This window comes from Halictus rubicundus, unplaced genomic scaffold (genome assembly GCF_050948215.1).
Source record: "Halictus rubicundus isolate RS-2024b unplaced genomic scaffold, iyHalRubi1_principal scaffold0144, whole genome shotgun sequence".
Classification (NCBI taxonomy): Eukaryota; Metazoa; Arthropoda; class Insecta; order Hymenoptera; family Halictidae; genus Halictus; species Halictus rubicundus.
In genome coordinates, this window is record NW_027488685.1 from 134459 (window position 1) to 161279 (window position 26821).

Genomic DNA, 26821 nt, shown 5'->3' on the forward strand with positions numbered 1-26821 from the left:
GATAGACAATTGGAGACGATAGAGGAGCGGATAGGGGATTGTATAGGATAGAGAATAGGAGACGATAGAGGATAGGATAGGGGATTGTATAGGATAGAGGACAGGAGACGATAGAGGATAGGATAGGATAGAGGATAGGATAGGATAGGATACAGGATAGGATAGGATAGAGGATAGGATAGGATAGAGGATAGTATAGGATAGAGGATAGGATAGGATAGAGGATAGGATAGGATAGAGGATAGGATAGGATAGAGGATAGGATAGGATAGAGTATAGAATAAGATAGAGGATAGGATAGGATAGAGGATAGGATAGGATTGAGGATAGGATAGGATAGAGGAAAGGATAGGATAGAGGATTGGATAGGTGATTGGATAGGATAGAGGATAGGATAAGATAGAGGATAGTATAGGATAGAGGATAGATAGGATAGAGGTTAGTATCGGATAGAGGATAGGATAGGATAGAGGATAGGATAGGGGATTGTATAGGATAGAGGACAGGAGACGATAGAGGATAGGATAGGATAGAGGATAGGATAGGATAGAGCATAGGATATGATAGAGGATAGGATAGGATAGAGGATAGCATAGGATAGAGGATAGGATAAGATAGAGGATAGGATAGGATAGAGGATAGGATAGGATAGAGTATAGAATAAGATAGAGGAGAGGATAGGATAGAGGATAGGATAGGATTGAGGATAGGATAGGATAGAGGAAAGGATAGGATAGAGCATCGGATAGGTGATTGGATAGGATAGAGGATAGGATAGGATAGAGGATAGTATAGGATAGAGGATAGGATAGGATAGAGGATAGGATAGGATAGAGGATAGGATAGGATAGAGGATAGAATAGGATAGCGGATGGAATAGGATATAGGATTGGATTGGATAGAGGATAGGATACGATAGTGGATAGGATAGAGGATAGGGTAGGATAGAGGATAGTCTAGGATGGAGGATAGGATAGAGGATAGGATAGAGGATAGGATAGAGGATTGGATAGGATAGGGCATAGGATAGGATAGAGGATAGGATAGGATAGAGGATAGGATAGGATAGGATAGAGGATAGGATAGGATAGAGGATAGGATAGGATAGAGCATAGGATAGGATAGAGAATAGGATAGGATAGAGGATAGGATAGGATACGATAGAGGATAGGATAGGATAGAGGATAGGATAGGGGATTGGATAGGATAGAGGATAGGATAGGATACAGGATAGGATACGATAGAGGATTGGATAGGATAGAGGATAGGAGACGATATAGGAAAGGATAGGTGATTGTATAGGATAGAGGACAGGAGACGATAGAAGATAGGATAGGTTAGAGGATAGGATAGGTTAGAGGATAGGATAGGATGTAGGATAGGATAGGATAGAGGATAGGATAGGATTGAGGATAGGATAGGATAGAGGAAAGGATTGGATAGAGGGTAGGATACGATAGTGGATAGGATAGAAGATAGGATAGGATAGAGGATAGGATAGGATAGATAATAGGATAGGGGATTGTATAGGATAGAGGACAGGGGACGATAGAGGATAGGATAGGTTAGAGGATAGGATAGGATAGAGGATAGGATAGGATAGAGGATAGGATAGGATAGCGGATAGGATAGGGTAGAGTATAGAATAGGATAGAGGATAGGATTGGATAGAGGATAGGATAGGATAGAGGATAGGGTAGAGGATAGGATAGAGGATTGGATAGGATAGGGGATATTATAGGATAGAGGATAGGACAGGATAGCGGATAGGATAGGATATAGGATTGGATAGGATAGAGGATAGGATAGGATAGAGGATACGAAATTATAGAGGATAGGATAGGATAGAGGATACGAAATTATAGAGGATAGGATAGGATAGGATAGAGGATACGAAATTATAGAGGATAGGATAGGATAGAGGATAGCATCGGATAGCGGATAGGATAGGGGATTGGATAGGATAGAGGATAGAATGGGATAGAGGATAGGATACGATCGGATAGAGCATAGGATAGGGGATTGGATAGGATAGAGGGTAGGATAGGATAGCGGATAGGATAGCATATAGGATTGGAAAGGATAGGGGATAGGATAGGATAAAGGGTATAATAGGATAGAGGATAGAATAGGATAGAGGATAGGATAGGATAACGGATCGGATAGGATATAGGATTGGATAGGATAGAGGATAGAATAGGATAGAGGATAGGATAGGATAACGGATCGGATAGGATATAGGATTGGATAGGATAGAGGATAGGATACGATAGAGGATAGGATAGGATAGAGGATAGGATAGGGGATTGGATAGGATAGAGGATAGGATAGGATATAGGATAGGATAGGATAGATTATAGGATAGGATAGAGGATAGGATAGGATAGAGGATAGGATAGGATAGACAATAGGATAGGATCGAGTATAGAATAGGATAGAGGATAGGATAGGATAGAGGATAGGATAGGATAGAGTACAGGATAGGATAGAGAATCGGATAGGTGATTGGATAGGATAGAGGATAGGATAGGATAGAGGATAGGATAGGATAGAGGATAGGATAGGATAGAGGATAGGATAGAGGATAGGATAGGATATAGGATAGGATAGGATAGAGGAGAGGATACGATAGATGATAGGATAGGATAGAGGATAGGATAGGGTAGAGGATAGGATCGGATAGAGGATAGGATAGGGGATTGGATAGGATAGAGTATAGGATACGATAGGGGATAGGATCGGATAGGGGAAAGGATAGGGGATTGGATAGGATAGAGGATAGGATAGGATATAGGATAGGATAGGATAGATTATAGGATAGGAAAGAGGATAGGATAGGATAGAGGATAGGATAGGATAGAGGATAGGATAGGATAGATAATAGGATAGGATCGAGTATAGAATAGGATAGAGGATAGGATAGGATAGAGGATAGGATAGGATTGATTATAGGATACGATAGAGTAAAGGATAGGATAGAGGATCGGATAGGTGATTGGATAGGATAGAGGATAGGATAGGATAGAGGATAGGATAGGATAGAGGATAGGATAGGATAGAGGATAGGATAGGATAGGATAGAGGATAGGATAGGATAAAGGATAGGATACGATGGATGATAGGATAGGATAGAGGATAGGATAGGGGATTGGATAGGATAGAGGATAGGATAGGGTAGATGATAGGATCGGATAGAGGATAGGATAGGGGATTGGATAGGATAGAGTATAGGATACGATAGAGGATAGGATCGGATAGGGGAAAGGATAGGGGATTGGATAGGATAGAGGATAGGAGACGATAGAGGATATTATAGGGGATTGGATAGTATAGAGGATAGGAGACGATAGAGGATAGGATTGGGGATTGTATAGGATAGAGGACAGGAGACGAAGAGGATAGGATAGGGTAGAGGATAGGATAGGATAGAGGATAGGATAGGATACAGTATAGGATAGGATAGAGGATAGGATAGGATAGAGGATAGGATAGGATAGAGTACAGGATAGGATAGAGGATAGGATATTATAGAGGATAGGATAGGATAGAGGATAGGATAGGATAGAGGATAGGATAGGTTAGAGGATAGGATAGGATAGAGGATAGGATAGGATAGAGGATAGGATAGGATTGAGGATAGGATAGGATAGAGGATAGGATAGGATAGATAATAGGATAGGGGATTGTATAGGATAGAGGACAGGGGGCGATAGAGGATAGGATAGGATAGAGGATAGGATAGGATAGCGGATAGGATAGGGTAGAGTATAGAATAGGATAGAGGATAGGATTGGATAGAGGATAGGATAGGATAGAGGATAGGGTAGAGGATAGGATAGAGGATTGGATAGGATAGGGGATATTATAGGATAGAGGATAGGACAGGATAGCGGATAGGATAGGATATAGGATTGGATAGGATAGAGGATAGGATAGGATAGAGGATACGAAATTATAGAGGATAGGATAGGATAGAGGATAGGATAGGATAGAGGATAGGATAGGATAGAGGATAGGATAGGATAGATAATAGGATAGGGGATTGTATAGGATAGAGGACAGGGGGCGATAGAGGATAGGATAGGATAGAGGATAGGATAGGATAGCGGATAGGATAGGGTAGAGTATAGAATAGGATAGAGGATAGGATTGGATAGAGGATAGGATAGGATAGAGGATAGGGTAGAGGATAGGATAGAGGATTGGATAGGATAGGGGATATTATAGGATAGAGGATAGGACAGGATAGCGGATAGGATAGGATATAGGATTGGATAGGATAGAGGATAGGATAGGATAGAGGATACGAAATTATAGAGGATAGGATAGGATAGAGGATACGAAATTATAGAGGATAGGATAGGATAGAGGATAGCATCGGATAGCGGATAGGATAGGGGATTGGATAGGATAGAGGATAGAATAGGATAGAGGATAGGATACGATCGGATAGAGCATAGGATAGGGGATTGGATAGGATAGAGGGTAGGATAGGATAGCGGATAGGATAGCATATAGGATTGGAAAGGATAGGGGATAGGATAGGATAAAGGGTAGGATAGGATAGAGGATAGAATAGGATAGAGGATAGTATAGATAGATAACGGATCGGATAGGATATAGGATTGGATAGGATAGAGGATAGAATAGGATAGAGGATAGGATAGAGGATAGGATAGGATTGATTATAGGATAGGATAGAGTAAAGGATAGGATAGAGGATCGGATAGGTGATTGGATAGGATAGAGGATAGGATAGGATAGAGGATAGGATAGGATAGAGGATAGGATAGGATAGAGGATAGGATAGGATAGAGGATAGGATAGGATAGAGGATAGGATAGGATAGAGGATAGGATAGGATAGGATAGAGGATAGGATAGGATAGAGGATAGGATACGATAGATGATAGGATAGGATAGAGGATAGGATAGGGGATTGGATATGGTAGAGGATAGGATAGGGTAGAGGATAGGATCGGATAGAGGATAGGATAGGGGATTCGATCGGATAGAGTATAGGATACGTTAGGGGATAGGATCGGATAGGGGAAAGGATAGGGGATTGGATAGGATAGAGGATAGGAGACGATAGAGGATATTATAGGGGATTGGATAGGATAGAGGATAGGAGACGATAGAGGATAGGATAGGGGATTGTATAGGATAGAGGACAGGAGACGATAGAGGATAGGATAGGATAGAGGATAGGATAGGATAGAGGATAGGATAGGATAGAGGATAGGATAGGATACAGTATAGGATAGGATAGAGGATAGGATAGGATAGAGGATAGGATAGGATAGAGTATAGGATAGGATAGAGGATAGGATATTATAGAGGATAGGATAGGATAGAGGATAGGATAGGATAGAGGATAGGATAGGATAGAGGATAGGATAGAGGATAGGATAGGGGATTGTATAGGATAGAGGACAGGAGACGATAGAGGATAGGATAGGATAGAGGATAGGATAGCATACAGTATAGGATAGGATAGAGGATAGGATAGGATAGAGGATAGGATAGGATAGAGGATAGGATAGGATAGAGGATAGGATAGGATAGATTATAGAATAGGATAGAGGATAGGATAAGATAGAGGAAAGAGTAGGATTGAGGATAGGATAGGATAGAGGAAAGGATAGGATAGAGGATTGGATAGGTGATTGGATAGGATAGAGGATAGGATAAGATAGAGGATAGTATAGGATAGAGGATAGATAGGATAGAGGTTAGTATAGGATAGAGGATAGTATAGGATAGAGGATAGGATAGGGGATTGTATAGGATAGAGGACAGGAGACGATAGAGGATAGGATAGGATAGAGGATAGGATAGGATAGGATACAGGATAGGATAGGATAGAGGATAGGATAGGATAGAGGATAGTATAGGATAGAGGATAGGATAGGATAGAGGATAGGATAAGATAGAGGATAGGATAGGATAGAGGATAGGATAGGATAGAGTATAGAATAAGATAGAGGATAGGATAGGATAGAGGATAGGATAGGATTGAGGATAGGATAGGATAGAGGAAAGGATAGGATAGAGGATTGGATAGGTGATTGGATAGGATAGAGGATAGGATGAGATAGAGGATAGTATAGGATAGAGGATAGATAGGATAGAGGTTAGTATAGGATAGAGGATAGGATAGGATAGAGGATAGGATAGGGGATTGTATAGGATAGAGGACAGGAGACGATAGAGGATAGGATAGGATAGAGGATAGGATAGGATAGAGCATAGGATATGATAGAGGATAGGATAGGATAGAGGATAGCATAGGATAGAGGATAGGATAAGATAGACGATAGGATAGGATAGAGGATAGGATAGCATACAGTATAGGATAGGATAGAGGATAGGATAGGATAGAGGATAGGATAGGATAGGATAGAGGATAGGATAGGGGATTGGATAGGATAGACAATTGGAGACGATAGAGGAGCGGATAGGGGATTGTATAGGATAGAGAATAGGAGACGATAGAGGATAGGATAGGGGATTGTATAGGATAGAGGACAGGAGACGATAGAGGATAGGATAGGATAGAGGATAGGATAGGATAGAGCATAGGATATGATAGAGGATAGGATAGGATAGAGGATAGCATAGGATAGAGGATAGGATAAGATAGAGGATAGGATAGGATAGAGGATAGGATAGAATAGAGTATAGAATAAGATAGAGGATAGGATAGGATAGAGGATAGGATAGGATTGAGGATAGGATAGGATAGAGGAAAGGATAGGATAGAGCATCGGATAGGTGATTGGATAGGATAGAGGATAGGATAGGATAGAGGATAGTATAGGATAGAGGATAGGATAGGATAGAGGATAGGATAGGATAGAGGATAGGATAGGATAGAGGATAGAATAGGATAGCGGATGGAATAGGATATAGGATTGGATTGGATAGAGGATAGGATACGATAGTGGATAGGATAGAGGATAGGGTAGGATAGAGGATAGTCTAGGATGGAGGATAGGATAGAGGATAGGATAGAGGATAGGATAGAGGATTGGATAGGATAGGGCATAGGATAGGATAGAGGATAGGATAGGATAGAGGATAGGATAGGATAGGATAGAGGATAGGATAGGATAGAGGATAGGATAGGATAGAGCATAGGATAGGATAGAGAATAGGATAGGATAGAGGATAGGATAGGATACGATAGAGGATAGGATAGGATAGAGGATAGGATAGGGGATTGGATAGGATAGAGGATAGGATAGGATACAGGATAGGATACGATAGAGGATTGGATAGGATAGAGGATAGGAGACGATATAGGAAAGGATAGGTGATTGTATAGGATAGAGGACAGGAGACGATAGAAGATAGGATAGGTTAGAGGATAGGATAGGTTAGAGGATAGGATAGGATGTAGGATAGGATAGGATAGAGGATAGGATAGGATTGAGGATAGGATAGGATAGAGGAAAGGATTGGATAGAGGGTAGGATACGATAGTGGATAGGATAGAAGATAGGATAGGATAGAGGATAGGATAGGATAGATAATAGGATAGGGGATTGTATAGGATAGAGGACAGGGGACGATAGAGGATAGGATAGGTTAGAGGATAGGATAGGATAGAGGATAGGATAGGATAGAGGATAGGATAGGATAGCGGATAGGATAGGGTAGAGTATAGAATAGGATAGAGGATAGGATTGGATAGAGGATAGGATAGGATAGAGGATAGGGTAGAGGATAGGATAGAGGATTGGATAGGATAGGGGATATTATAGGATAGAGGATAGGACAGGATAGCGGATAGGATAGGATATAGGATTGGATAGGATAGAGGATAGGATAGGATAGAGGATACGAAATTATAGAGGATAGGATAGGATAGAGGATACGAAATTATAGAGGATAGGATAGGATAGGATAGAGGATACGAAATTATAGAGGATAGGATAGGATAGAGGATAGCATCGGATAGCGGATAGGATAGGGGATTGGATAGGATAGAGGATAGAATGGGATAGAGGATAGGATACGATCGGATAGAGCATAGGATAGGGGATTGGATAGGATAGAGGGTAGGATACGATAGTGGATAGGATAGAAGATAGGATAGGATAGAGGATAGGATAGGATAGAGGATAGAATAGGATAGAGGATAGGATACGATCGGATAGAGCATAGGATAGGGGATTGGATAGGATAGAGGGTAGGATAGGATAGCGGATAGGATAGCATATAGGATTGGAAAGGATAGGGGATAGGATAGGATAAAGGGTAGGATAGGATAGAGGATAGAATAGGATAGAGGATAGTATAGGATAACGGATCGGATAGGATATAGGATTGGATAGGATAGAGGATAGAATAGGATAGAGGATAGGATAGAGGATAGGATAGGATTGATTATAGGATAGGATAGAGTAAAGGATAGGATAGAGGATCGGATAGGTGATTGGATAGGATAGAGGATAGGATAGGATAGAGGATAGGATAGGATAGAGGATAGGATAGGATAGAGGATAGGATAGGATAGAGGATAGGATAGGATAGAGGATAGGATAGGATAGAGGATAGGATAGGATAGGATAGAGGATAGGATAGGATAGAGGATAGGATACGATAGATGATAGGATAGGATAGAGGATAGGATAGGGGATTGGATATGGTAGAGGATAGGATAGGGTAGAGGATAGGATCGGATAGAGGATAGGATAGGGGATTCGATCGGATAGAGTATAGGATACGATAGAGGATAGGATCGGATAGGGGAAAGGATAGGGGATTGGATAGGATAGAGGATAGGAGACGATAGAGGATATTATAGGGGATTGGATAGGATAGAGGATAGGAGACGATAGAGGATAGGATAGGGGATTGTATAGGATAGAGGACAGGAGACGATAGAGGATAGGATAGGATAGAGGATAGGATAGGATAGAGGATAGGATAGGATAGAGGATAGGATAGGATACAGTATAGGATAGGATAGAGGATAGGATAGGATAGAGGATAGGATAGGATAGAGTATAGGATAGGATAGAGGATAGGATATTATAGAGGATAGGATAGGATAGAGGATAGGATAGGATAGAGGATAGGATAGGATAGAGGATAGGATAGAGGATAGGATAGGGGATTGTATAGGATAGAGGACAGGAGACGATAGAGGATAGGATAGGATAGAGGATAGGATAGCATACAGTATAGGATAGGATAGAGGATAGGATAGGATAGAGGATAGGATAGGATAGAGGATAGGATAGGATAGAGGATAGGATAGGATAGATTATAGAATAGGATAGAGGATAGGATAAGATAGAGGAAAGAGTAGGATTGAGGATAGGATAGGATAGAGGAAAGGATAGGATAGAGGATTGGATAGGTGATTGGATAGGATAGAGGATAGGATAAGATAGAGGATAGTATAGGATAGAGGATAGATAGGATAGAGGTTAGTATAGGATAGAGGATAGTATAGGATAGAGGATAGGATAGGGGATTGTATAGGATAGAGGACAGGAGACGATAGAGGATAGGATAGGATAGAGGATAGGATAGGATAGGATACAGGATAGGATAGGATAGAGGATAGGATAGGATAGAGGATAGTATAGGATAGAGGATAGGATAGGATAGAGGATAGGATAAGATAGAGGATAGGATAGGATAGAGGATAGGATAGGATAGAGTATAGAATAAGATAGAGGATAGGATAGGATAGAGGATAGGATAGGATTGAGGATAGGATAGGATAGAGGAAAGGATAGGATAGAGGATTGGATAGGTGATTGGATAGGATAGAGGATAGGATGAGATAGAGGATAGTATAGGATAGAGGATAGATAGGATAGAGGTTAGTATAGGATAGAGGATTGGATAGGATAGAGGATAGGATAGGGGATTGTATAGGATAGAGGACAGGAGACGATAGAGGATAGGATAGGATAGAGGATAGGATAGGATAGAGCATAGGATATGATAGAGGATAGGATAGGATAGAGGATAGCATAGGATAGAGGATAGGATAAGATAGACGATAGGATAGGATAGAGGATAGGATAGCATACAGTATAGGATAGGATAGAGGATAGGATAGGATAGAGGATAGGATAGGATAGAGGATCGAATAGGTGATTGGATAGGATAGAGGATAGGATAGGATAGAGGATAGGATAGGATATAGGATAGGATAGGATAGAGGATAGGATACGATAGATGATAGGATAGGATAGAGGATAGGATAGGGTAGAGGATAGGATCGGATAGAGGATAGGATAGGGGATTGGATAGGATAGAGGATAGGATAGGATATAGGATAGGATAGGATATATTATAGGATAGGAAAGAGGATAGGATAGGATAGAGGATAGGATAGGATAGAGGATAGGATAGGATAGATAATAGGATAGGATCGAGTATAGAATAGGATAGAGGATAGGATAGGATAGAGGATAGGATAGGATAGAGGATAGGATAGGATTGATTATAGGATAGGATAGAGTAAAGGATAGGATAGAGGATCGGATAGGTGATTGGATAGGATAGAGGATAGGATAGGATAGAGGATAGGATAGAATAGAGGATAGGATAGGATAGAGGATAGGATAGGATAAAGGATAGGATACGATAGATGATAGGATAGGATAGAGGATAGGATAGGGGATTGGATAGGATAGAGTATAGGATACGATAGAGGATAGGATCGGATAGGGGAAAGGATAGGGGATTGGATAGGATAGAGGATAGGATAGGATAGAGGATAGGATAGGATAGAGGATAGTATAGGATAGAGGATAGGATAGGATAAGATAGAGGATAGGATAGGATAGAGGATAGGATAGGATAGAGTATAGAATAAGATAGAGGATAGGATAGGATAGAGGATAGGATAGGATTGAGGATAGGATAGGATAGAGGAAAGGATAGGATAGAGCATCGGATAGGTGATTGGATAGGATAGAGGATAGGATAGGATAGAGGATAGTATAGGATAGAGGATAGGATAGGATAGAGGATAGGATAGGATAGAGGATAGGATAGGATAGAGGATAGAATAGGATAGCGGATGGAATAGGATATAGGATTGGATTGGATAGAGGATAGGATACGATAGTGGATAGGATAGAGGATAGGGTAGGATAGAGGAGGGGACCAAGGGGATATGGGCTTAGTAGTGGTGATTCGGATCCACTGCTAGGTATACCACAGTGGTGGTGGTCATATCCCTAAAATCCTCTACGCTCCACCTCCTCGTGGTGGTCCCTGGGAACACACATAGTTGTGTGTTGCTAACGGAGCGAGGGGTATTCCGCGGGAAGTAGTCCCAATGATGTGTGAGGCGATGCCGGCGGGATCTTCGGATCCTGGCAGGGCCTCCCTTGCCGGTAAGGCTCACACGGAGGGATGAAAAACCGCGGATTGGGTCCTGCGATAACGACCGGGGAGGTCGCCGCAGGGCCCTTGCCGTAAACCGGTGGTCATGTTTTACCGGAACGGTGGTCTTGCCTTAACCGGCCGGGCCGCGAGGATGATAACCTCTATAAAAAATCCCCAACCCTAAGCTTCGGTGCGCGGTGAGAGGGTACGCCCTGGCAACAGGGCGTGGCTGGTGGGGTACACCAGTCGCGAGCGCACCAACAACCACTGGATACCTGGCGCCTCCAGTGCGTATATAGCCTTACCCGGGTAGTGGGGGCTCTGCCCGGGCGGACCTTATTTCCCGCCATGCTCGTGGGAATACATATGGATTCTTTAACAAAAAACATAGAGGGTAAGGAGGGGTTACCACACCCGGAAGTGGTTGAGGGGGGAGCTGTGGTGGCATCTGTGCCATCACAGATTATGGGACCACCGGCCCCGGTCGACCGTCCGAAGCTCCGGCCGAGGAGGGGGACTCTGGGGCACGACGGACCCACAGGAGAGGAGGACCGAGTGTCGGTGACGTCGGCCAGATCGGTCACGTCGGCCGGGTCGGCCGTCCCCTCCACCAGCGGTGCGGGCACTAAACGCCCGCTCACCCCGATTCCGGGGAGAGCGTCGCCGTCCCCGTCGGATAAGCGGGACAGGCTAGAGGGGGAAGTCACCTTCTCACGGCTCCCCTGCGTGGAGGTGAGGGGTATGCTCCCCGGGGAGCTAACGGCTCTCCTCGTGGGGTTGGCCCGGGAGAACCGCGAGATGGCCGAGAGGAGTCGGAACCTCAAGGGAACCTACGTGAAAGGTTTCCGTGACTCCTCCGACCTGATAGAGGAGGTCGCCAATGAGATCGACCGCAGGGGCTTCCCGGTGGGAATCCCTGCGGTTGTCTCTGGCACCTCTACCCCCGCGGATCGCGAGTCCGGCCTTCTACGGGAGCGCTGCGCGGCCCTTGAGAGGGAGTTGCGGGAGACCCGCGACTCCCTCGAAGCCATCAGAGGGGAATTGATGGCTGTCAAGCGGCTGCGTGACGCTCCCCCCCTGCCGGCACCGGCGCCTGCTGTCGTCGGGGATGCCGCGGCGCCCGCGTCGGACCTAATGGTCCAGATGCGGGCGCTCATGGAGGCCGGGCTTAGCTCCATCCGGCAGGAAATGCGGGTGGAGCTCCGGCGGGCGGTCGGGGCCGTTGCCCCGGCGGCGGGGGCACGTGGGCCCCCTCGCCCATCGCCTCGCGGACCGCTGGCCCCGCCTGCGCCTGCGCCGCCGGCGCCTGCGCCGCCGACGCCGGCCCCTGCCCCTTCGGGGCAGAAGAAAAAGAAGAAGAAGGGTAAGAAGGCTGGGGAGATCCCCCAGCATTCGGTGACCCGTCCGGCGCCGCCCCCCGCACCGAAGCCAGGTCTCCCGAAGGAGGAGATCTGGGCAGAGGTCGTGGGGAGGAGGGCCAAGGCTGCGGCTAAGGCTGTCGCCGCCGTGGCCAATGCTGCGGCCGCCGCGGCCAAGGCGCCGGCGGGCGCCACCAAGAAGGGGAAGGCCGTTGCCACCGCCTCGAAGGGCGGGAAGGCAGCGGCCAAGGTCAAGGCTCCCCCCCGATCAGCGGCGGTAACAATCACCGTCCCGGAGGGGAGCAAGGCCTCCTATTAGGAGGCCATCAGGAGGGCCCGCCAGGGCGTCGACCTCGACGCCCTGGGCATTGGGGCCCTTAATTGGAAGCGTGCGGTCACCGGGGGCCTCATAATCGAGGTCCCTGGTGCCGACGGGGGCCCCAAGGCCGACGCCTTGGCGGCCAAGATGGCTGCCGTCCTGGGGGGGATGGAGGTCAGGGTCTCCAGGCCCGTGAAGAAGGCGGAATTCCGCCTCACGGGCCTGGAGGTGTCGGTGACCCCCCAGGAGGTAACGGAGGCGGTGGCAAAGGCCGGGGGCTGCGCCGCCGAGTCCGTCAGGGTGGGGGAGCTGAAGGCTCCGCCCAACGGACTCGGCACTGTTTGGGTGCAGTGCCCGGCCGTGGCCGCGGTGGCCATCGAGAAGGCCGGCAAGGTGCGGGTTGGGTGGTCCACCGCCCAGGTGGTGGTTCTGGCTCCGCGACCGCTGCAGTGCTTTCGCTGCCTGGCCTTAGGCCACGTACGGCAGCGATGCACAGCGGCGGTCGACCGCAGCGGTCATTGCTACCGCTGCGGGGATGCATCCCACCGGGCGGTGGACTGCAAAGCCCCCCCGCACTGCGTGGTGTGCGCGGCCGTGGGGAGACCGGCGGGGCACAAGGCGGGGAGCAAAGCGTGCTCCCCGCCTCCCAAACAGAAGAAGGGCGCAAAGGGGGGCGGTGTGGCGCCCCCCCAAAGCGCGACGAAGGGGACTGCCGGGGAGGCAGTAGCTGCCCCCACCACCTCCACTGAGACAGTGGAGATGGAGGTGGAGGCAGTCCCCAGCGGGGAGGGGGTCTCAGGCCCCCCGCCACCCTCGTCGGTGGCTGAAAAGGGGAGACCGGCTGAAGCCAATTAATGGCCACGTCCAGCCGGTCCCCCCAGTTGGTAGTCCAGGCCAACCTCAACCACTGCTGCCGGGCACAGGACCTGATGGTCCAGTGCCTGGAGGAGTGGGGGGTTGGCCTGGCCGTCGCCACGGAGCCGTACAGAGTCCCGGACCATCCACACTGGTCCGGTGACGCTGACGGCTCCGTGGCGGTGTGGTGGCGTCGCCACTCGGCGACTGTGCCCCCCTGCTCCGTGGTCGAACGGGGCAGGGGGATGGTTATGGTTAAATGGGGAAGACTTCTGGTCGTGGGGTGCTACAACTCACCCAGTTGTGACTCCGCCGAACTCGGGATGTTTCTGGACCGGCTGGGGCTAATGATAGCCCCATATATAGCCGGTCCGGTGCTGGTCCTGGGGGACCTCAATGCGAGGTCCACCACCTGGGGTAACCCCGGGACCAGCGCCCGAGGCGGAGTCCTGGAAGACTGGGCGGAGGGGATGGAGCTCCGGTTATTAAACCGGGGCTCCGTGCCTACGTGCGTGAGGTGGAACGGCTGGTCGATTGTTGACGTGTCGTTCGCGACGGCCGCCGCCTCACGCCGTGTGTCCAACTGGCGGGTCTGGGATGGAGAGACCCTGTCTGACCACAGCTACGTCCTGATGGACGTGGCTGTGGTCTCGGACTCGCCATTGGACACGCCCCTCCGACGTGGCACCCCGTCAGCGCCCAGATGGGCGCTGAAACGACTAGACGGGGACCTCCTGAGGGCCGTGATAATCGGCTCCGCCTGGCCTTCGGCCAGGGAGCGCGGGGTAAATGAGGGGGCGACTTGGATCCGGGGCACGTTGCAGATGATCTGCGACGTGGCGATGCCCCGGGTCCGAGCTCAGCCCCCGAGAAAGTCTGTATACTGGTGGTCGGGGGAGCTGGCCGAACTTCGCAGTTCGGCCGGCCGAGCCCGCCGCCAGTACACCCGCGCCCGTCGCCGCCATTTCCTGGGCGGCGACGCGGAGCCGAGGGTCGCCGAGCTGTACAGGGAGTACAGATCGGCGGCCGTGGCCCTCAAGCGTGCGATTGCCGCTGCTAAGGCCAAGGCCTGGGATGAGCTCCTGCTCACCCTCCGTGACGATCCGTGGGGACGCCCGTATAAGGCGGTGCTTGGGAAGCTCCGCCCCTGGGCGTCCCCGGTCACGGAGAGGCTAGACCCGGAATTTCTGGGGCGCGTAGTGAGTACCCTCTTCCCCGCTGATGATGGGAACGAGGGGAGGAGGGAACGCGCCCCGGGTCCGACCATTGAGTGGTCGGACGAATTCCGGGTCACCGAGTGGGAGCTGTACCGGGCCGTCCGGGAACTCCGGGCCGGGGGCAAGAAAGCCCCTGGCCCCGATGGGGTTCCCGGTGGTATAATGGCCTTAGCTATGGAGGTCCTCGCCCCGGCGTTCAGGAGCGTCATGGACGCGAGCCTGCGCCGGGGAGTCTTCCCCAAGGAGTGGAAAAAGGCGTGCCTGGTTCTCCTCCAAAAGGAGGGGAAACCCGCAGAGTCTCCCTCTGCATACCGGCCGGTTTGTTTACTCGACGAGGCGGGCAAGCTGTTCGAAAGGATAATTGCCGCCCGCCTCGTCGAGCACCTGTCGCGGGGTGGTCCCGACCTGAGCGACAGCCAGTATGGATTCCGGAGGGGGCGCTCCACAATTGACGCCCTGGAGCGTCTGCGCCTCCTCCGTGAACGGGCTGTCGCTCGGGGCGGGGCGTTGTTGGCGGTGTCGTTAGACATATCTAACGCCTTCAACGCCCTGCCCTGGAAGGAGATAGTGGGGGCGATGGAGTATTTCCAGGTGCCCCCCTATCTCCGGAAGGTGGTCGGCGACTACCTCCGCGGCAGGAAAGTGATGTTTACCGGCCGGTATAGCATCGTGAACACGAGGGAGACGCACCGCGGCGTTCCACAGGGGTCGGTCCTCGGACCGCTCCTGTGGAACTTGGCTTACGACGCGGTGCTGCGGGTTGTCCTCCCCCCGGATACGGGTGTCATCTGCTACGCAGATGACACCCTGGTATATGCCATGGGGGGGACTGGGGGAGAACCAGGCACCTGTGTGAGGCCGCCCTGGACCGCGTGGTCGGGCGAATCCGGAGGATGGGGTTGACCGTGGCCGCCGCAAAGACCGAGGCGATCTGGATGTACGGATCGCCTCGGCCGCGGCGGCTACCCCATGGTCAGAACCTCCGGATTCGCGTCGCTGAAACCTCCGTCGAGATCGGGCCCAGGATGAGATACCTGGGCCTGGTCATAGACGGCCGCTGGCGATTCGAAGAACACTTCGAGCTCCTCGCCCCCCGACTAGAGAAGACGGCAGCCGCATTGGCGCGGCTGCTGCCGAATGTCGGGGGGCCGGATTTGAAAGTACGCCGCCTCTATACGGAGGTGGTGCGGTCTATAGCCCTGTATGGGGCCCCCGTATGGCACCGCTCGCTCGGGGCCAGCACGCCAAGCCGCAAACTCCTAGAAAGAGTGCGGCGGCGGCTGGCCCTGCGGGTCATACGGGGGTACCGCACCATCTCCACCGAGGCGGCGGGACTCCTCGCCGTGATTCCACCCTTCACTGTGGTGGCGGCGGAGCGGGCGAAGCTATACCACATCGCCCGCTCCTTCCGCCGCCCGCCGGGGGTGGATCTCACGCGCGAGGAGGAGTCGGAGCTCGAGGGCCAGAATCGCCAGGCCCGGACGGAAAGTCTTTCGGAGTGGAGGGCGATGCTAACGCCCTCCACACGTCCGATTGTCCGGGCCCTCCTGCCCATATTTTATATATGGTGCAGGAGGCGGGGAAGGTTGACCTTCCGCCTCACGCAGGTGCTCTCCGGCCACGGTTGCTTCGGAGAGTACCTGCACAGAATGGGGCGGGAGCCGACTGCGCAGTGCCACCACTGCGGCGAAGATGTGGACACGGCGCGGCACACTCTCGAGGAGTGCCCAGCTTGGGCCGAGCCGCGCCGTGTCCTTAGAGCCGCGGTGGAAGGGTGGGACCTCTCGCTGTCGACCGTGGTCGACCACATGGTCGACAGCGTGAGGTCGTGGAAGGCGGTGGCCTCCTTCTGCGATGATGTGATCAAGCAGAAGGAGGCCGCCGAGCGGGCCCGGGAGCGGGACCCGGGCTCCGCGAGGCGTATTTGGGCGCGGGGACGACCCCCGCGCCGACGTGTGCCCCCCAGTAGGGGGGCGGAGAGGGTAGGGAGGGCGCGGGGGTCTCCCCCGCGTCAACGTGTGCCCCCGGTGGTGGGGGGCGGAGTGGGGTTGGCGCGGGGAGTTCCCCCGCGCCCTGTTATGCCCCCACCACTGGGGGCGGCGAATTTGGGGGCCCGGGCCGTGAGCTGACCCGGGCCCCCGGGGGGGAGCATAGCTCCCCCCGTGATAGGCCGACACCCCCCGGGTTAATTTCCCGGTTTGGGGGGGTGTCGGTCCGTCCCTCCCGTTAGGGGAGGGGGACCGTGGGGGGTTTTTGGGGAAAGGAAGGGTCGGGGCGTGCCGGATCGCGCCTCCGACGGCCCTTCCTTCCGGTGGCGGCGTCCTCTTGCTCTGGCCGGGGCTGGTTCCTTCGGGACACTGGCCCCGAGCGGGGCACGAGGACTCCGGGAGCTGTGGGTGGACCGAGCTGGGGCTCGGGAAGCCCAATCCGAAGGCTCCAGGGATGGGGACACCGGGCGGGTCCCTCCGCCCGGGGTCTTATAGCGTAGGCAGTGGGGGAGGTTAACCCCTCCCCCGGGGTATGATGATAGCTGGGGGGTGTCCTGTTGAGTACTCGCGTGATCCAGGCACCTCCCGTGTAGCTTAGGTGGGCGTGAGGTTTTAGTGGGTAGTCTCCGGGGGCTCCACCCCCCGGAGAGAATCCCACATAACCCCGGCTTCCCCCAGGGAGTCGGGGTATGTATAAAACATTTCCTCACGATAAAAAAAAAAAAAAAAAAAAAAAGGGTAGGATAGAGGATAGTCTAGGATGGAGGATAGGATAGAGGATAGGATAGAGGACAGGATAGAGGATTGGATAGGATAGGGCATAGGATAGGATAGAGGATAGGATAGGATAGAGGATAGGATAGGATAGGATAGAGGATAGGATAGGATAGAGGATAGGATAGGATAGAGGATAGGATAGGATAGAGGATAGGATAGGATAGAGGATAGGATAGGATAGAGGATAGGATAGGATACGATAGAGGATAGGATAGGATAGAGGATAGGATAGGGGATTGGATAGGATAGAGGATAGGATAGGATACAGGATAGGATACGATAGAGGATTGGATAGGATAGAGGATAGGAGACGATATAGGAAAGGATAGGGGATTGTATAGGATAGAGGACAGGAGACGATAGAAGATAGGATAGGTTAGAGGATAGGATAGGTTAGAGGATAGGATAGGATGGAGGATAGGATAGGATAGAGGATAGGATAGGATTGAGGATAGGATAGGATAGAGGAAAGGATTGGATAGAGGGTAGGATACGATAGTGGATAGGATAGAGGGTAGGATAGGATAGCGGATAGGATAGCATATAGGATTGGAAAGGATAGGGGATAGGATAGGATAAAGGGTATAATAGGATAGAGGATAGAATAGGATAGAGGATAGGATAGGATAACGGATCGGATAGGATATAGGATTGGATAGGATAGAGGATAGAATAGGATAGAGCATAGGATAGGATAACGGATCGGATAGGATATAGGATTGGATAGGATAGAGGATAGGATACGATAGAGGATAGCATAGGATAGAGGATAGGATAGGGGATTGGATAGGATAGAGGATGGTATAGGATATAGGATAGGATAGGATAGATTATAGGATAGGATAGAGGATAGGATAGGATAGAGGATAGGATAGGATAGACAATAGGATAGGATCGAGTATAGAATAGGATAGAGGATAGGATAGGATAGAGGATAGGATAGGATAGAGTACAGGATAGGATAGAGGATCGAATAGGTGATTGGATAGGATAGAGGATAGGATAGGATAGAGGATAGGATAGGATAGAGGATAGGATAGGATATAGGATAGGATAGGATAGAGGATAGGATACGATAGATGATAGGATAGGATAGAGGATAGGATAGGGTAGAGGATAGGATCGGATAGAGGATAGGATAGGGGATTGGATAGGATAGAGGATAGGATAGGATATAGGATAGGATAGGATATATTATAGGATAGGAAAGAGGATAGGATAGGATAGAGGATAGGATAGGATAGAGGATAGGATAGGATAGATAATAGGATAGGATCGAGTATAGAATAGGATAGAGGATAGGATAGGATAGAGGATAGGATAGGATAGAGGATAGGATAGGATTGATTATAGGATAGGATAGAGTAAAGGATAGGATAGAGGATCGGATAGGTGATTGGATAGGATAGAGGATAGGATAGGATAGAGGATAGGATAGAATAGAGGATAGGATAGGATAGAGGATAGGATAGGATAAAGGATAGGATACGATAGATGATAGGATAGGATAGAGGATAGGATAGGGGATTGGATAGGATAGAGTATAGGATACGATAGAGGATAGGATCGGATAGGGGAAAGGATAGGGGATTGGATAGGATAGAGGATAGGAGACGATAGAGGATATTATAGGGGATTGGATAGTATAGAGGATAGGAGACGATAGAGGATAGGATTGGGGATTGTATAGGATAGAGGACAGGAGACGATAGAGGATAGGATAGGGTAGAGGATAGGATAGGATAGAGGATAGGATAGGATACAGTATAGGATAGGATAGAGGATAGGATAGGATAGAGGATAGGATAGGATAGAGTATAGGATAGGATAGAGGATAGGATATTATAGAGGATAGGATAGGATAGAGGATAGGATAGGATAGAGGATAGGATAGGATAGAGGATAGGATAGGATAGAGGATAGGATAGGGGATTGTATAGGATAGAGGATAGGATAGGGGATTGTATAGGATAGAGGACAGGAGACGAGAGAGGATAGGATAGGATAGAGGATAGGATAGCATACAGTATAGGATAGGATAGAGGATAGGATAGGATAGAGGATAGGATAGGATAGAGGATAGGATAGGATAGATTATAGAATATGATAGAGGATAGGATAAGATAGAGGATAGGATAGGATTGAGGATACGATAGGATAGAGGAAAGGATAGGATAGAGGATTGGATAGGTCATTGGGGATCGGATAGGATATAGGATTGGATAGGATAGAGGATAGAATAGGATAGAGCATAGGATAGGATAACGGATCGGATAGGATATAGGATTGGATAGGATAGAGGATAGGATACGATAGAGGATAGCATAGGATAGAGGATAGGATAGGGGATTGGATAGGATAGAGGATGGTATAGGATATAGGATAGGATAGGATAGATTATAGGATAGGATAGAGGATAGGATAGGATAGAGGATAGGATAGGATAGACAATAGGATAGGATCGAGTATAGAATAGGATAGAGGATAGGATAGGATAGAGGATAGGATAGGATAGAGTACAGGATAGGATAGAGGATCGAATAGGTGATTGGATAGGATAGAGGATAGGATAGGATAGAGGATAGGATAGGATAGAGGATAGGATAGGATATAGGATAGGATAGGATAGAGGATAGGATACGATAGATGATAGGATAGGATAGAGGATAGGATAGGGTAGAGGATAGGATCGGATAGAGGATAGGATAGGGGATTGGATAGGATAGAGGATAGGATAGGATATAGGATAGGATAGGATATATTATAGGATAGGAAAGAGGATAGGATAGGATAGAGGATAGGATAGGATAGAGGATAGGATAGGATAGATAATAGGATAGGATCGAGTATAGAATAGGATAGAGGATAGGATAGGATAGAGGATAGGATAGGATAGAGGATAGGATAGGATTGATTATAGGATAGGATAGAGTAAAGGATAGGATAGAGGATCGGATAGGTGATTGGATAGGATAGAGGATAGGATAGGATAGAGGATAGGATAGAATAGAGGATAGGATAGGATAGAGGATAGGATAGGATAAAGGATAGGATACGATAGATGATAGGATAGGATAGAGGATAGGATAGGGGATTGGATAGGATAGAGTATAGGATACGATAGAGGATAGGATCGGATAGGGGAAAGGATAGGGGATTGGATAGGATAGAGGATAGGAGACGATAGAGGATATTATAGGGGATTGGATAGTATAGAGGATAGGAGACGATAGAGGATAGGATTGGGGATTGTATAGGATAGAGGACAGGAGACGATAGAGGATAGGATAGGGTAGAGGATAGGATAGGATAGAGGATAGGATAGGATACAGTATAGGATAGGATAGAGGATAGGATAGGATAGAGGATAGGATAGGATAGAGTATAGGATAGGATAGAGGATAGGATATTATAGAGGATAGGATAGGATAGAGGATAGGATAGGATAGAGGATAGGATAGGATAGAGGATAGGATAGGATAGAGGATAGGATAGGGGATTGTATAGGATAGAGGACAGGAGACGAGAGAGGATAGGATAGGATAGAGGATAGGATAGCATACAGTATAGGATAGGATAGAGGATAGGATAGGATAGAGGATAGGATAGGATAGAGGATAGGATAGGATAGATTATAGAATATGATAGAGGATAGGATAAGATAGAGGATAGGATAGGATTGAGGATACGATAGGATAGAGGAAAGGATAGGATAGAGGATTGGATAGGTCATTGGATAGGATAGAGGATAGGATAGGATAGAGGATAGTATAGGATAGAGGATAGGATAGGATAGAGGATAGGATAGGGGATTGGATAGGATAGAGTATAGGATACGATAGAGGATAGGATCGGATAGAGGATAGGATAGGGGATTGGATAGGATAGACAATTGGAGACGTTAGAGGATAGGATAGGGGATTGTATAGGATAGAGAATAGGAGACGATAGAGGATAGGATAGGGGATTGTATAGGATAGAAGACAGGAGACGATAGAGGATAGGATAGGATAGAGGATAGGATAGGATAGGATACAGGATAGGATAGGATAGAGGATAGGATAGGATAGAGGATAGTATAGGATAGAGGATAGGATAGGATAGAGGATAGGATAGGATAGAGGATAGGATAGGATAGAGGAAAGGGTAGGATTGAGGATAGGATAGGATAGAGGAAAGGATAGGATAGAGGATAGGATAGAGGATTGGATAGGATAGGGCATAGGATAGGATAGAGGATAGGATAGGATAGAGGATAGGATAGGATAGGATAGAGGATAGGATAGGATAGAGGATAGGATAGGATAGAGGATAGGATAGGATAGAGGATAGGATAGGATAGAGGATAGGATAGGATAGAGGATAGGATAGGATACGATAGAGGATAGGATAGGATAGAGGATAGGATAGGGGATTGGATAGGATAGAGGATAGGATAGGATACAGGATAGGATACGATAGAGGATTGGATAGGATAGAGGATAGGAGACGATATAGGAAAGGATAGGGGATTGTATAGGATAGAGGACAGGAGACGATAGAAGATAGGATAGGTTAGAGGATAGGATAGGTTAGAGGATAGGATAGGATGGAGGATAGGATAGAGGGTAGGATAGGATAGCGGATAGGATAGCATATAGGATTGGAAAGGATAGGGGATAGGATAGGATAAAGGGTATAATAGGATAGAGGATAGAATAGGATAGAGGATAGGATAGGATAACGGATCGGATAGGATATAGGATTGGATAGGATAGAGGATAGAATAGGATAGAGGATAGGATAGGATAACGGATCGGATAGGATATAGGATTGGATAGGATAGAGGATAGGATACGATAGAGGATAGGATAGGATAGAGGATAGGATAGGGGATTGGATAGGATAGAGGATAGTATAGGATATAGGATAGGATAGGATAGATTATAGGATAGGATAGAGGATAGGATAGGATAGAGGATAGGATAGGATAGACAATAGGATAGGATCGAGTATAGAATAGGATAGAGGATAGGTTAGGATAGAGGATAGGATAGGATAGAGTACAGGATAGGATAGAGGATCGGATAGGTGATTGGATAGGATAGAGGATAGGATAAGATAGAGGATAGGATAGGATAGAGGATAGGATAGGATATAGGATAGGATAGGATAGAGGATAGGATACGATAGATGATAGGATAGGATAGAGGATAGGATAGGGTAGAGGATAGGATCGGATAGAGGATAGGATAGGGGATTGGATAGGATAGAGTATAGGATACGATAGAGGATAGGATCGGATAGGGGAAAGGATAGGGGATTGGATAGGATAGAGGATAGGATAGGATATAGGATAGGATAGGATAGATTATAGGATAGGATCGAGTATAGAATAGGATAGAGGATAGGATAGGATAGAGGATAGGATAGGATTGATTATAGGATAGGATAGAGTAAAGGATAGGATAGAGGATCGGATAGGTGATTGGATAGGATAGAGGATAGGATAGGATAGAGGATAGGATAGGATAGAGGATAGGATAGGATAGAGGATAGGATAGGATAGAGGATAGGATAGGATAGAGGATAGGATAGGATAGAGGATAGGATAGGATAGAGGATAGGATAGGATAGAGGATAGGATAGGATAGGATAGAGGATAGGATAGGATAAAGGATAGGATACGATAGATGATAGGATAGGATAGAGGATAGGATAGGGGATTGGATAGGATAGAGGATAGGATAGGGTAGATGATAGGATCGGATAGAGGATAGGATAGGGGATTGGATAGGATAGAGTATAGGATACGATAGAGGATAGCATCGGATAGGGGAAAGGATAGGGGATTGGATAGGATAGAGGATAGGAGACGATAGAGGATATTATAGGGGATTGGATAGTATAGAGGATAGGAGACGATAGAGGATAGGATTGGGGATTGTATAGGATAGAGGACAGGAGACGATAGAGGATAGGATAGGGTAGAGGATAGGATAGGATAGAGGATAGGATAGGATACAGTATAGGATAGGATAGAGGATAGGATAGGATAGAGGATAGGATAGGATAGAGTATAGGATAGGATAGAGGATAGGATATTATAGAGGATAGGATAGGATAGAGGATAGGATAGGATAGAGGATAGGATAGGATAGAGGATAGGATAGAGGATAGGATAGGGGATTGTATAGGATAGAGGACAGGAGACGAGAGAGGATAGGATAGGATAGAGGATAGGATAGCATACAGTATAGGATAGGATAGAGGATAGGATAGGATAGAGGATAGGATAGGATAGAGGAAAGGATAGGATAGAGGATTGGATAGGTCATTGGATAGGATAGAGGATAGGATAGGATAGAGGATAGGATAGGATTGAGGATAGGATAGGATAGAGGAAAGGATTGGATAGAGGGTAGGATACGATAGTGGATAGGATAGAGGGTAGGATAGGATAGCGGATAGGATAGCATATAGGATTGGAAAGGATAGGGGATAGGATAGGATAAAGGGTATAATAGGATAGAGGATAGAATAGGATAGAGGATAGGATAGGATAACGGATCGGATAGGATATAGGATTGGATAGGATCGAGGATAGAATAGGATAGAGGATAGGATAGGATAACGGATCGGATAGGATATAGGATTGGATAGGATAGAGGATAGGATACGATAGAGGATAGGATAGGATAGAGGATAGGATAGGGGATTGGATAGGATAGAGGATAGTATAGGATATAGGATAGGATAGGATAGATTATAGGATAGGATAGAGGATAGGATAGGATAGAGGATAGGATAGGATAGACAATAGGATAGGATCGAGTATAGAATAGGATAGAGGATAGGATAGGATAGAGGATAGGATAGGATAGAGTACAGGATAGGATAGAGGATCGGATAGGTGATTGGATAGGATAGAGGATAGGATAGGATAGAGGATAGGATAGGATAGAGGATAGGATAGGATATAGGATAGGATAGGATAGAGGATAGGATACGATAGATGATAGGATAGGATAGAGGATAGGATAGGGTAGAGGATAGGATCGGATAGAGGATAGGATAGGGGATTGGATAGGATAGAGTATAGGATACGATAGAGGATAGGATCGGATAGGGGAAAGGATAGGGGATTGGATAGGATAGAGGATAGGATAGGATATAGGATAGGATAGGATAGATTATAGGATAGGAAAGAGGATAGGATAGGATAGAGGATAGGATAGGATAGAGGATAGGATAGGATAGATAATAGGATAGGATCGAGTATAGAATAGGATAGAGGATAGGATAGGATAGAGGATAGGATAGGATTGATTATAGGATAGGATAGAGTAAAGGATAGGATAGAGGATCGGATAGGTGATTGGATAGGATAGAGGATAGGATAGGATAGAGGATAGGATAGGATAGAGGATAGGATAGGATAGAGGATAGGATAGGATAGGATAGAGGATAGGATAGGATAAAGGATAGGATACGATAGATGATAGGATAGGATAGAGGATAGGATAGGGGATTGGATAGGATAGAGGATAGGATAGGGTAGATGATAGGATCGGATAGAGGATAGGATAGGGGATTGGATAGGATAGAGTATAGGATACGATAGAGGATAGGATCGGATAGGGGAAAGGATAGGGGATTGGATAGGATAGAGGATAGGAGACGATAGAGGATATTATAGGGGATTGGATAGTATAGAGGATAGGAGACGATAGAGGATAGGATTGGGGATTGTATAGGATAGAGGACAGGAGACGATAGACGATAGGATAGGGTAGAGGATAGGATAGGATAGGATACAGGATAGGATAGGATAGAGGATAGGATATTATAGAGGATAGGATAGGATAGAGGATAGGATAGGATAGAGGATAGGATAGGATAGAGGATAGGATAGGATAGAGGATAGGATAGAGGATAGGATAGGGGATTGTATAGGATAGAGGACAGGAGACGATAGAGGATAGGATAGGATAGAGGATAGGATAGGATAGGATACAGGATAGGATAGGATAGAGGATAGGATAGGATAGAGGATAGTATAGGATAGAGGATAGGATAGGATAGAGGATAGGATAGGATAGAGGATAGGATAGGATAGAGGAAAGGGTAGGATTGAGGATAGGATAGGATAGAGGAAAGGATAGGATAGAGGATTGGATAGGTGATTGGATAGGATAGAGGATAGGATAAGATAGAGGATAGTATAGGATAGAGGATAGATAGGATAGAGGTTAGTATAGGATAGAGGATAGGATAGGATAGAGGATAGGATAGGGGATTGTATAGGATAGAGGACAGGAGACGATAGAGGACAGGATAGGATAGAGGATAGGATAGGATAGAGCATAGGATATGACAGAGGATAGGATAGGATAGAGGATAGGATAGGATAGAGGATAGGATAGGATAGATTATAGAATAGGATAGAGGATAGGATAAGATAGAGGATAGGATAGGATTGAGGATAGGATAGGATAGAGGAAAGGATAGGATAGAGGATTGGATAGGTCATTGGATAGGATAGAGGATAGGATAGGATAGAGGATAGTATAGGATAGAGGATAGGATAGGATAGAGGATAGGATAGGATAGAGGATAGGATAGGGGATTGGATAGGATAGAGTATAGGATACGATAGAGGATAGGATCGGATAGAGGATGGTATAGAGGATAGGATAGAGGATAGGATAGGATAGAGGATGGTATAGAGGATAGGATAGAGGATAGGATAGGATAGAGGATAGGATAGGAAAGAGGATATGATAGGATACGATAGAGGATAGGATAGATGATGGGATAGGATAGAGGATCTGATAGAGGAAACGATCGGATAGAGGATAGGATAGGATAGAGGATCGGATAGGTAATTGGATAGGATAGGGGAGAGGGTAAGGTGGAGGCTAGTATAGGATAGAGGATCTGATAGAGGATAGGATATGAT